Genomic DNA, 14,158 nt, shown 5'->3' on the forward strand with positions numbered 1-14,158 from the left:
AGAAACACTTAACATCAGAGAAATATATACAATATACATCCTGAAATTAAAGAGCAAACACGAGGAAATCTGCAGATGCTGGAAATTCAAACAACACACACAAAATGCTGGTGGAACACAGCAGGGCACACAGCATCTATAAGGAGAAGCACTGTCGACGTTTCAGGCCGAAACCTTTCGTCAGGAGATCCTGAAATACTATTTCTTCGCAACTTGACATGATTATTACAAAATATATGTGGTAGAAGAGAGAAAAAGAAAACATAACTTTAGGTATACATCAAAACAGCTGCCAAGGGCATATGAAAGTTATATGCAGAAGAGAACACAATTGCAGTAATATTCAACAAGTCTCAATTTGTAAGTTACTACTTTTGTAAAACAAAAATCATACTGATGTCTGTAAACTTGGTATGAAAAGACATTCATCTATAGAGTAGGCCAAAAAATCAGGTTTAGTCATTTGAGAAGCTATTTAACAATCAGCTCTTCCATGATGACAAAGAACAAAATCTAAAGTATACAGCAAAGTCACTCAACCAAATGACCAACAAAATATGAAACTACCATTTTGTATCTATTTCTGTGGTTTTCTGAGAATTTGTCACAAAAGTCTTAGATAAATTTGAAATTGAATGTTTGAAGATTTATATCAAGGAATTGATGAGATTCAAAAAGAACATATTGTTTTTAAATAAGGCATTCAAACAATACATGTGACAGCAGGGCCCAGAATTAAATAACCATGATTATTATTTAGAGAAGACACAGACTATTTAGTATAAAGAATACTATTAGTCAATAATCTACTGAGTCACAAGAAGTTATACAGCACTGGCACAGGCCAATAAAATGGTGGTTCATGCTGAACATAGAGCATCCAACCAGATTATCACATTTACCAGTGCCTTCTGCTTTGGTGATTCAAGACTCATTGTATCTTTGTAAAAGGTAATTAGCAAAAAATCTGAACTGTTATTTTTGAAGTGAAATTTACAAAATATTCTTAACCCAGAGAGTATATATAATGATTCTTGTATGGTTACTTTTACTTATGGGAACTTCTCTTGTTAAATATTTAAATAGCATATTTCAAGGAATTGAAAAGCAGGATCTGGTTAACAATAGGCAAAGTGATAGCAATGGAAGGTAAAATATGGTTGTATCTTTATATTGCCTTTTACTCTTTTTCAGGAAATGTCAGTAATTTACAATCTAAAATGTAATTACTAGGTAATATGAGAACCCATCAGGTAATCTGTGCAGAGCAAGCTCCCACAAAGAGCAATATGATCAAATGATCTGTTACTGGGATATTACTTGAGGGATAAATGCAGGCCCGGGTTTCAGCAATAACTGCATTGCCTCATTTCACAAAAAATGCCTTGAGATCTTCTACAACCACCTTAGCTTTGCATCTGAAAGATGGTAACTCAGATAACAAATCACTTCCTCAGTTCTGCACTAGTTTCAGATTGGATTTCTATGAAGGTAGGTCACAGCAAGTGGATGAAGAGCAAAGCAGATTTTGTGCACAAGGCTCGAAGGCTAATTTCCCTATGTGTCATCTCAATGCTGGCTAAGTTCACAAACTCCAATACTCCAAAACATCTTCCCAGGCCCTTTGGACTTCAAAATTCCACAGATCCCATTGTTCTCATTGATCCCAAGATCACCATATTTACATTCAGCCTCTGGTTTCACTCCTCCCAAACTGCAAGAAGCTTTCCCCAGTTATTCCAGGTGGTGTTGTCGTTTGCCTGGTGTATTTTATATAAGATTACAAAGGTCTAAAATAGACCATAAAACATAGGAATAGAATTTGGCTATACATTCACAACTTGCTGGCTAAAAAAAAATCCTCCTTACCTCTGTTTTAAAAGGTCATCCCTCAGTTTTGAGGCTAGTGCTAGATACCCTCAACATAGGAAACATCCTCTCCACATCCACCTTATCTAGTCCTTTCAACATTCAGTAGGTTTTAATGAGATCCCTCCTCCCCACGTATTCTTTGAAATTCCAGTGAGTACAGGCCCAAAGCTGCCAAACACTCCTCATATGTTAACCTGTTCATTCCTGGAATCATCCTCATGAACCTCCTCTGGACTCTCTCAGTGACAACACATCCTTTCTGAGATATGGGGCCCAAAATTGTTGACAATCCTCCAAGTGCAGCCTGACTAGAGTCTTATAAAGCCTCAGCACTATCTCCTTAATTTTTACATCCTACACTCCTTGAAATAAATGCCACCGTTGCATTTGCCTTCTTTACCACAGACTCAACCTGTAAATTAACCTTTTGGGAGTCTTGCATGAGGACTTCTAAATCTCTCTGCACCTCTGTTGTTTGAACCTTCTCCCAATTTAGATAATAATCTGCACTATTGTTCCGTTTACCAAACTGCATTATCATACATTTCCCAATACTGTATTCCATTTGCCACTTTTTAACTTATTCTTCCAATTTGTTTAAGTCCTGCTGTAATTGCATTGCTTCCTCAGCACTTCCTACCCTCCATCTACCTTTGCATCATCCGTAAACTTTGCCGCAAAGTCATCAATTCCATTATCCAAATCACTGACAAACAATGTGAAAAGTAGTGGTCCCAATACTGACTCCTGAGGGACACCACTATTCACCAGCAACCAATCAGAAAAGACCATTCTACCAAACCAGTTCATGCCAGTATTTATGCATCATTTGTGGTACTTCCTCTCCTTTCATCTGAGTATTACTCAGTATTCCGTTCTCTCTTAAATACTTAACTAGGCTACCATTAAAAAATTAATTCATCCTCATAGAACGTTCTATATTCTCACTACATTTTGATTTTAAAAAATACTTTGCAAAGGAAACAATAGGAGTTCCAATGTGGAACTTTCTCACTTACTCTGAAAGACTAGCACTGCTTCACCTCTTCCTTCTCAAAATACTGCCAGCCCTATAAACACCGTTCATTTCTCAGTCATGCAGGCCCCAGGATTATTACAAATGCTGTTACAGAGTCAGGATCATACAACACAGTCACAGGCCCACTGGCCCATCAAAGCCAGTCCATTTACCAGTATTTGACCCATAACCTTCTAAATCTTTCCAATCGATGTACCTGTCCAACTGTCTTTTAAAAATCGTTATTCTACCTGCCTCACCCACTTCATTGGGCAGCTCATCCCAGGAACACATCAACTTTTCCACCTTTTGTGTACAAAAATGCTGCTGAAGTCCAAATATTTCTCCTCTCACCTTAAACCTACACCCTCTGATTCTTGATTGACCCATTGACCCTTACGATTTTATAATCTATAAAATCACCTCTCAGTCTCCTACATTCCAAAGAATGTATTCCTAACCTTAAGTTCTGGCAACATCCTCAATTTTCTTCTGCATTCTTTCCAGTTTAATAACATATTTTCTATAACAGGCTATTACATTAATGTTGTGAGGAGTAATATATTTAAATTAATGAAACCCAATTTTGCATGAGTAATAGCATGGTTCCCTGAAGTTCTTATAGCCAGGGATGGTAGTTGGGATAAACTCCCACTGCCAATTAGAAGTGCCCAATGGCATTTCTCAAATAGCCCCTGACAACCAAGTCCAGCTGTTCACCTTCATGTGGCTTAGCTCCTAAGCCCAGAGGAACCATGTCTATTGACAGGAGAAGGGGGAAAGGCGGGTTAGTAGCATATCAAAACCTGTCACTTCAGGCAGAAGGGGCTCGTCAGTTGTGGTTGGCAGCTCATCTAGGAGAAGCAAAGTTAGATCTCAAACCTCCACTGCCTTGCAGCTATACCCACTCATGGGGAAAAGCTCCGGGAATAAACCTCGAGGAAAAATTCGGAGCTGGAGCTCTAGGGCAGTCCTACGTTGAGTTCAATGCTGACTGGCAACGCTGCTGGTGCCAAACTGTATCGGTCTCTGCCGTTCCTTTGGGTTCATCAGCCGTGCGGAGTTTCATCAGCTTGCTCTCTGTATTGTACTGCCCTGGCCTGCGTATCGATAGCTAGGACGCTACATCCATCCACGGTCAACTCCCACCAACCGAGGGCCTCAAGCATGACTCCTTTGCACACCTTTCAGTGAATCCTTCATTTGATGAACAAATTGAGGATCCAATCTATATTCAGTAACAGATATTTTAAAATACAAACATAATGAATTGAAGCAGAAATAGATCTTTCCACTTGAAGGTTCTTCCACCATTAAACAAGATGATGGCTGATCTGTCTCAAAGACCATTACCTTCCTCTGTCACTGGAGTCCTTTAATATGCATAAATCTATAGATCTTGAATTGAACGCAATCATGACCATGCCCTGAGAGAAATTAGAGCAGAAATTCTAAAGTTTCACCACTCTGAGTGAGAAAATGTCTCCTCATCTCAGTCCTATCTGCCCTACCCCCTTTCCCGAGACTGTGAACTCAGTCTTTTCCTCGTTTGGATTCCTTGGCCAGGGAAAACATTCTGGTAAGCCATTTGCCGTAACTTTCATGATACAATAGACTATCAATTCTCTACTACAACTTTTAAGATTCAGCTTCATAAATGTGAAGCTTAAAAGTCGGTGTCTGATTTCATCATCTGATCCACCTTTTAATGTTTATTTTAAATACAAATGCACGTAAGAATGTAAAACACGGGAAATAAGTCAAAATCCCAGCAAGTTGCAATCGCTCACTGCCTCACGTATTTATCCAAAGCGCCCTTAAATTTTTCCACTACCTTGAACAGCTCGCTCTACATTCACCACCCTCTTTGTAACGCAATTAAATCTAATTTGGCCGTTCAACCTCCCACTCCTATGTTTTTCGATCTTTAAAGCGAAAATTAGAAAATTAAAAATCCCCTGACAAAGGAGAAGCCTCGTGCGGAGAGCCCCGAAAATGTTAGTTTCTTTCAAAAGAAAAGACTTAAAAAATCCGTGAATGTTATTGCATCATAGAATCGACGGATCTGGGAGGGTGTGGCTAAAGCGCACATTAAGACAAAAGCAGGTCGCTTTCCACAAGAAGCTGGATAAAAAAGAAGCAGTGCGACCGAAACGACAACAATCTCTTCAAAAAAATAGCGGGAGTATTTACCCATTTTTGTTTTAAACCTCAACTTCTGCCATTGAAAGTGAGCTCATCGGCCATGAGCTCTCTACAGGTGATTGGTGACACTCACCGACCAATCACAATGCGCCTATTAGCCATTGCAAAGTTGTTAACCCCAAGTCTTCTGTGGTTGTGTTTTAATCTTGGTGATAGCACACGGCCGATTCCCCTACCACCAACCCCCCTCCCTCCCTCCTTCCTCGCACCCACCCCCACCTCCTGGACAGAAAGCTGTGGTGCCAGGTGGGAAGAGCAACGAAACGTTTGCAAACAGCGATCGGGTGGCTGTTTGATATTGTAAAATAGATTGGCTATATCGCATCTGTTGTTTCTAAAGCACAAGTAATAGCCTTTCTTCTGATAATCGTTTTGGACAGGGCTTGTCAACATCCTCCCTGGATGCAGATTGGTGAGTTTTTTTTCCCCCCTTAAAAATATTCTCACTCGTTATTTGAAGTTATTTTGAAATATTATTTTAATGCAACTTAAAACAATTTCTTGGAGGTGGGGTGAAGAAAGGAAATATAAATTAACAGCATGGGAAAGATGACGAGTGTATTCCCTTTGCTTTGGTCTCGATTCCGCCCATGCTGTCGCGTCAATCGTGGCGAAAGATAGATAATTGCGAACATTTTTAAGAGAAGAGGGGAAATACAACATTTTATTTGAAAAGGATCCCTTTTATACTAATCCACAATACAGGGAAAATATTTCGGCAGTTTCCAAAATAACTTTATTGGATCGAGTCGGGACTTTTTTTTTGCCTACCCATTCTTCAGATAGAGGTAGCAGACAAAATGAGACACATATGTCTGAGATCAGAATGTGTACGGTGCGTGGATTTTCCGGAAAGGTATAAGGGAATATGTAACAGATTAATTTTCTCCCATTCCAAGACGGTGAATGACAAATGCGTTGCGCCGGACACACTGTAACTCTTTAATAATGGGTAGATTGGAAGTGCTGCGATATTGCTGGCTGCTTTCGGTCGGAGAGGGGGAGGGGTGGGAAATGACATATTAACTCGCTTTATATTAAGTTACGGCTGGACTAATGGTCGCTGCTCCTCTCTTTTGCAAATCATGTTCCATGTTCCGCGCCATTGGTGGCAGCTCTGGAAAGCCGGGGGTGGGGGGAAGTAGAGAGCTTCTACCCCCCCCCCCCCTTTTATTGGGGAGGTGGGGTTGGGTTAGGAGTTTAGTCGGTTTAATTGGATATTAACGCATGTAAAAGTTGGGCGTATTTTCAGATGCATTCGGGCTTTCATTTATTTTTTTTTATTTACACACGGTGGAAGATTAAACGACGCTTGGATTGTTTGCATTGACTGTTGTTGGTGGCGCTGTTTTGCGCTTATGGGGGACTTTGAATCTAATGTCGATTTGACCAAATTGAAAGGAGAGAAGGGGGGGGGAAGAAAGGGTGGGCAAACAAATCATAATATATTGTTTTATTGTATGATGGGCAGAGGTGGAGGGCTGTGCGGGCAACTATCGTGCATTGCCATGTGCATTTGCCTCGACATCATTGAGCCAGTATTTGAAAAGAATATCTTGCCCTCATCCTTGGTGGGGCCCCTGGTTTCAAACGCACTGGCTGCTTCTGCTGATTTTCAGTAGGGGCGGAGATTTGATAAATTATATCAAACGACACCACTTTCATTTTTTTTGAGAATCCGGATGGTTCTTTCCTTTCAATGCGCCCCCTCCTTACCCCTCGATTCCCCCCCCCCACACACACACACACACACACAGACAATCTCCCCTGGCGAATCTTCACCCATTTCTTTGTAAGTTATTGTAACCTCACTGAGTTCGCGGTTTTGATAGTGTACCAAATGTAATGTTACTGGTGATCCAGACGATGTATCGCTGCAGTCAGAAATCAGGTGCCATTTTCCCCCAAGTTTTTTTTGTGTGTAATGTGAAAAGTGACGGTGGCGTTAAATGGTCAAAATAAATGGCTGCATTAGTTTTTCTAACGACCTGGAGTTTGTGTCTGATTTTTTTTTAAAAAAAAACGCTGACTGGTATTAAATTTTCTGCTTTGTTTGAATTGATTCATACAGACGATTTTAAAAGTGGATCTTTGAGGCGGAGTTAAAGGTGAACTGATTTAATTGTATCTACAGTAGATGACAGGCAGATCGATGTGTTTCACGAACAGAAACACCCCCACACTGCTAAAAACCCTGCCACATCGTGAAAATACCATCCAGAGTGCAGTACTCTGGAACTATCCTACACCAACACTAGTACAGAATCACGCAGGGTGACTGTGAGGCCATTGTTATGCCACACTTAAAAAGAGCAGTGATTATTCACAGACATATTTGCTGTATTCAGTACTGTACAACCAAAAATGACTAGTGACGAGTAGAATTACATCAATCTACAAGATGCATATCGGAAATGTGACCTAGTCTTGTTCCACCGCTATAAAAAGAAATTTTTTTTTATCTTTAAAATTACCAGAACCAATTTTATCATGTAAATTTAGTGGAGTGAGAAATATTTGACAGTATTCATATGGGTACAAATCAAATTGAATCTTTGTTATCCAAGAATTAATTATTCATGATTATTGTTGGATGCTTATGGGTGTCATCATATGTTTTCATTTTTTTTATTCAAGAATAAACTGAGATTTGCTTCAGAACCGTCTAGAACTAATCAGTTTACTGCAGCAAATTAGGTTGTCTCCTACTCACTTCTAATGTGGTGCAGTCATAAAGCATATTTCTGGCGCTTTCAACCCACCCTTTTGGTGAGGGGGGGGGAGAGGGAGGGAAGATAATCATTTAGGGAATCAATGCAGAACATAGACATCTAAATGTGGATTCTTGCGTGAAGATATGCAGAACTGACTGCATTCACAACCTCTCTGTCCTTAAGAGTCCATTGGTCCATTTATTTATTGGATTTGTATGTAATTTATAAGTGGAGGGGAAATCATTTATTTACTGTCCCATCTGGTTTCAATTGACAATACAACTTGCAACTCATACTTAAATTTACATGGAATCACCATTGCTATTGCTTTTGTATTTTTACTGGGAAAGGTAAATATTTTAAATACAAAGTATACAAAGGCAATGTAATATTAAAAATTTATATGGATTGTCTGTTCAGCTTTGATATCTGAATTCATACCCATAGGAGTGGAAATGTCAACTTCTTTATTATCTGTTGTTCTGCTCAATCTGATCCAAACTGATCAGCACCTCAACTTCATTGCAGCAGAAGTGGAATTATATACTTCATGAAAGCCCTTGCCACGCAGCCAAATTTCTGCTTTGAAAGGTCCATTTACAAACATTTATATCACTTGGAAGAGGGCAAGTTCTAGATTTAGTCCATACTGTATGTGGAGAAGGTGATTCCTGTTTTTATCATTTTGATAAGACTAGTCCTAATATTGTGTTATTGTAATTGCACCTAACAGAAGAAAAATATATCTACCATATCATGTCCTTTCAATATTTAAAACAACTTAATCAAAGCAGCTTCTCAGTATTAAATATATAAAAATATCTGCATATACCATTAATTTCAGTACTATTCAGATCCTTCACTGATTAATTGGCAATTTCCTCATTGCAGATTGTAAGGGTTCTTCTAGAAATTAATTTTGGCATTCCTACCCTGTACTAATACACATAGATGACCGCACCAGTGGAGCAAGGATAAAGATAAAGAAATTGAAAGCAGGGAAGATGGGTACTGTTGAGTGTACTACTGAGATTGCAAAGAATGTAAATGCTAATTAAGTAACTAATTTAATTGCATCTAATATCAAAATATATAAATTGTGAATGTTTCATTTCTAAAGGCTAGCCTCGTATAAAGAAAATAATACCATACATTGAAGCCACCATTTTGGTTCTCTATCTGCACCACAGAACTGTTTCAGGGATTAACCATACTAGGCAGTGCAAATGCCAGGACCTAAAACAAGGCAGTGGTTATGCTTGTGTATCAAATTTCAGAATAAGATTACATTTATTTTCCTTGGGTAATATTTGTTGTCATGTTCTCTTGGACTTCACTATCCTATCCATTCAAATACATAAGCGTAAATGCTATTTCACTTTGCTTTTCTTCTAGAATTTTCATATACCATTGCTCTTACTTTGTTTTAGTTTAACGAGTCTCCCTTGTTCTTTTTAGACTTTAAATCTCAAAGTTGGATCACTCTACTCATTCCACCAATTTCAATTTCTATCTTGACACTTTTGGGTACTCAAAGCTGGATCAATCCCATCTATTTCAATTTCTATGGTGACCTGGGTGTTACCTTTTATAGATTATCCATTTTTTTTCTGGTGGGGGTGATATATTGCTAGGAGAGAAGGGAATTAGATTAATATGGCATCCAACCTCCTCGTGATAAATATGAAGAAGGCAAGCCAGTGGCTATATTTCATTAGGAGTCTGAGGAGATTTGGTATGTCACAAAGGCGCTAGCTAATTTCTAGTGATGTACTGTGGAGAGCATTCTAACTGGTTGCTTCACCATTCTGTACCATCGCACAGGATTGGGAAAAAGCTGCAAAGGGTTGTAAACTCAGTCAGCTCCATCATTGGCACTAACCATTCCACCATTAATGGTATCTTCAATAGAAGATCCCTCATAAATACAGCATCCATCATTAAGGACCAGGTCATGCCTTCTTCTCATTACTACATCAGGGAGAAGGTACAGGTGCCCAAGGACATACACTCTATGTTTTAGGAACAGCTTCTTCTCCTCTGCCTTCAGATTTCTGAACAGTCAATGATTCTGTGAACATTGCCTCACTATTTTTGTCTCATTTTGCACAATGCAATTATTTATTTTATATATACAGTGGATTCCAGTTAATTGGGATACACTGGGACCAGTAATTAATTAAATGGCAGCTCCAATTTGCTGAAGTTTCGTGGAAATAGTTAGAAAGGTATAAAAACACAAGTTGCCTTTTATCTGCGTACAAATTATGTATTGAAGTGAAATGCAGAATAAGTTATAATGCTATCAATACGACTACTGTGCTATAAATCTGTGTATTAATTCCTAATAATTGGTTTAGTGGTTGTCTGTCCTATGCGACACTGATGGAAATCCTGTGTGGGAGTGTTTAAGTGGAAAGGCCGTTGCTCTACTCTCTTGATTTCCTAAGTCCAGGCCCAGTATGAAATTCATCAAGACTTTCTTGGTTGCAGTGATTGACCATGACTCCTGTGCCTTGCCTTGCCCTTTGCTCTTCACAGAGCGTTGCAGAACTCCCTTCTTGGCTGTTGGATCTCATTCGCCCAGTCCTCTGGAGATGACCTTGCATGCTAGCACAGGCACATCCCTAACTCACGGGAGTGTAAGATCTGCTGGTACTCTCACATAGTTTAGTCCACATGTTGAAGCAGTATACTGGGGTGTGCCCGCTGTCACATTCAAACAGCTCCTTGGAGCCACTGAAGATAGCACATGTGTTTTTGATTGACTATAAAAGAACAAATTCAGCACAGACACCTAGTGTAGATAATGTACTGCCTTCATCACTGATTTTTGAACACAAATACCTGTGCATGCAGCTGATAGTGTTTAAAAATTGTTCATTCTAAGCATGGTGTAATATCTAACGGTCACACAAGTACACATGATTGATGCTAGTTAGAAACTATTTGGCAACGCTTTCCTGTCCCAATTAAGTGGCATGGTGTACTAAATAAATGAAGTGAATCCCAGCTATTTCTTGATTATGTTTTGTTCTTAAAGAGTTGTCCCAAATAAGTGGCTGCCTTGATTCTCTGATGGCCCAGATATCTGGAATCACTGTCTATCTTATTGAAATTTATAGTTTATTTTATGTATTGCACTGTATTGCTACCCCAAAACAACAAATTTCAGAACATATGTCATAAAACTGATTCTGCTGCTGAATGCCATGAGTAGGAAACTCTATTTTAATTTTTGCTCTACACCTGTACATACTTCTCAATGAGGTGCCTGTATCCCTTGGCTAATTTAGTACAATGTAAGAGGTGGCCATTTTAGTCATTGTCACATCCCGTTCTTTGAGGGTTAGCAAGCTCTACCATTTCTTCAGAGTATTCAAATTTTACAACCTTCACCAATTAACTTGTTAAAAATTTGCTCCTACCAGTGCAGACAACTATAAATTACTGCATTTAAAAAAGAAAAGGAAGCTACTTGGATCCTTTTGACTGCTATGCAAATTGGGTATGATCATGGATGATCTTTTGCCTTTGTGGCACTCTACTGCACGAGCCATGTATCCCTTGACTCCTTTAATATCCAAAGATTTATTGATCTCTACTATGAATATATTTGCTGACTGAGTCCCCACACCACCTTGCAGATAATTCTAAAGATTCATGGGTGAATAAATTTCTTACCATCTCCATTTTGATTGGGTGAACGTTGAGTTTTGAGGACGTGGCCCCTGTTTTGCCAATCGTAATCATTTATCAACCTTGCATTTACCATTTAGAAGCTTTTTTTGTTTCAATGAAATTGACTTTCATTCTTCTAAACTCAGGAATTTTTGGGCAGTTTGCTTTATTTCTGCTCTTAGCATGAACTCTGCATGACAGGAACCAATTGATGAAACTTCGTAGCACTATCAAAGCTCATCTTTCCTGGTGAAGGCGGTTGGGACTCTAAACATATGGCATCTCACCAAAGCCCTTTGAAATTTTCAATAAGACAAATTTTTTCTTTCATTTAAATTCTCTTGAATAAGGGCAAAATATAATTGCACTTAATTACTTGGTGTACCTGCATATTAACTTAAGTGAATCAGGTACATGGATATCCAGGTCCTTCTGAACATTTCACATAGTTTAGTCTTTAAACTTTTAAGAAGAACATCATCTTTCCATTTTACTTATGTCAAAATGGATGAACATCTATTTTCCCAATTTATACTCCATTTGACACATCCTCGTGAAGCCAACTTGAATCCTCCTCAATCCATGCTGGCATCTGATTTAGATCACCAGCAAATTGGACATATTGAACTTGACTCTCCTCGTCCAAATATCTGGTTATAGAATATGAAGGGATGGAGCACCAGGAGGAGTTTGTGCGTTCTCCCGTGACTGTGTGAGTTTCCTCCCACAGTCTAAAGGCGTCCTAAGTGATAGGTTAATTGGTCATTATAAATTGTCCTGTGATTAGCTAGAATTAAATCAGGGGAGTGTTGGGCGGTGTAGCTTAAGGGCCAGAAGGGCTTCTTGATAAATAAAAATAAACAAACAAACAATTCTGTAGGGAAAAGGGCCTGTACCGTTTTATACTGTTCTACAGTATGTTAATTCCCATTAGTCTCAACCTCCCAATCTCTCATTCCTGTTTGTTGTTTTCAGTTGGTTAGCCAGTCCTTAACCCACACTAATAATCCAAACTCCCATGTGCTCTGATGTTGTGTAGCATCTTACTTAAGGCTTTAAAGTTCACTTATCTCACATACATTGACTTCCTTCTTATCTATTCTGATGGTTACAAACTCAAAAAAAAGCTTATTTGTCAAATGTAATTTCCCTTTTATAAAACCATGTTCACTCTGCTCAATCCTGTTATTATCTAAGAGGCTTGTTATCACTTCCTTAATAGACTATAGCATTTCATGGTCTTCTGATGTACCTCTCCACTGAAATGTTTGTCAATTATATTTATTTGGTGCCCTTGGGGTTTTAAAAAAAGAAATGTTTTCTTATTTACTCTTTCAAGGCCTCTCCATAACTTGAATGCCTAAATTAAATCTTCCCTTAACATTTGCATTATGGAGAACAATGCCAGTTTTCTTTATCACATTGTGGAATTGAAGTCCCTTGCTTTTGACATTGTGGTTAACCTCTGCGCTATCTCCAATCCCCCACAGAGTGATGGAGAATTGATCAGTTTCCTTGTCCTTTAATAACATCTCTCAATTGTGCTGCTAAGTGTACGAATGAGGATGTGTGGCAGGGTTCATGTAATATGATGTGATTCCACTAATTGGGGAAATTCAAAATTGGGGGCAAGATCTTGGGAACATGAAGAATTTCTTATGGGGGTTTTCACCAGAGAGTTGTGGATGCTGAGTTGTGGACAGCTGGAATAGACTTGTGGAAAATGTGGGAGGAAAGCTAATGTTCCGGTCAGTCATGAACTTATTGGAACTATGGAGACCATAAGCTATAGGAGCAGAATTAGGCCACTTGGCCCATTGAGTCTGCTGTGCCATTTCATCACAAGTAATCTATTTCCCTCTCAGCTCCAGTCTCTTGCCTTCTCTCTATAACTATTGACGCCATGACTGATCAAGAACCTATCAACCTCTGCTGTAAATGTACCCAATGACTTGGCCTCCACAGCCTCCTGTGGCAATGAATTCCACATACTCACCACTCTCTGGTTGAAGAAATTCCTCCTCCTTATCTCCGTTCTAAATGGACACTTGTATTATGAGGCAGTGCCATCTGGTCCTAGGCTCCTCCATCATAGGAAATGTCTTCTCCACATCCACTCTATCTGAATGAGACCCCCTCTCATTCTTCTAAATTCCAAAGAATACAAGTCCAGTCCCATCAAAAGCTCCTTGTATGATGACCCTTACAATCCCAGAATGATTTTCTTGAACCCCCTTAGAACCCTCTCCAATGTCAGCACATCCTTTGTTCAATAAGGGGCCCAAAACTGCTCACAGTACTCCGTGAAGTCTCACCAATACCTTATAAAGACTCAACATTACAGCCTTGCTTTTATATTCCAGTCCTCTCGAAATGAAGGTTGTGGTTCATTTTATCTACTCCCTTCACGTTGGCCTACCTTTCAGGCATAGGATGATAGATGATGGAGGAGAAGAGGAATATGGTCACCATTCACTCCCCTGTTTTCGTGGATAGTTGCGAAGAAAAAGCATTTCAGGATGTATATTGTATACATTTCTCTGACCTTAAATTGTACCTTTGAACCTTGAACCTTTGAAGCTTAACTGGATCAGCTGAAATTAGTATTTCAACAAGGGTGGATCAGAAGGTAAGATGAGAGGCTCTCCTGATTTCTAAAGTCTTCCAA

At 39.1% G+C, this 14,158-nt stretch overlaps 1 protein-coding gene across 1 annotated transcript in view; it reads left to right on the forward strand.

Moving 5' to 3' along the window:
* Nucleotides 1-5,367: 5,367 nt before the first annotated feature.
* LOC132395410 (enhancer of polycomb homolog 1-like) overlaps nt 5,368-14,158 on the forward strand; it is a 189,795-nt gene continuing 181,004 nt past the window's right edge. The window contains exon 1 of the mRNA XM_059971956.1: nt 5,368-5,507. The gene's annotated coding sequence lies outside the window, so the exon portion shown is untranslated. The remainder of the gene's footprint in view (nt 5,508-14,158) is intronic.

This window comes from Hypanus sabinus, chromosome 6 (assembly GCF_030144855.1).
Source record: "Hypanus sabinus isolate sHypSab1 chromosome 6, sHypSab1.hap1, whole genome shotgun sequence".
NCBI lineage: Eukaryota > Metazoa > Chordata > Chondrichthyes > Myliobatiformes > Dasyatidae > Hypanus > Hypanus sabinus.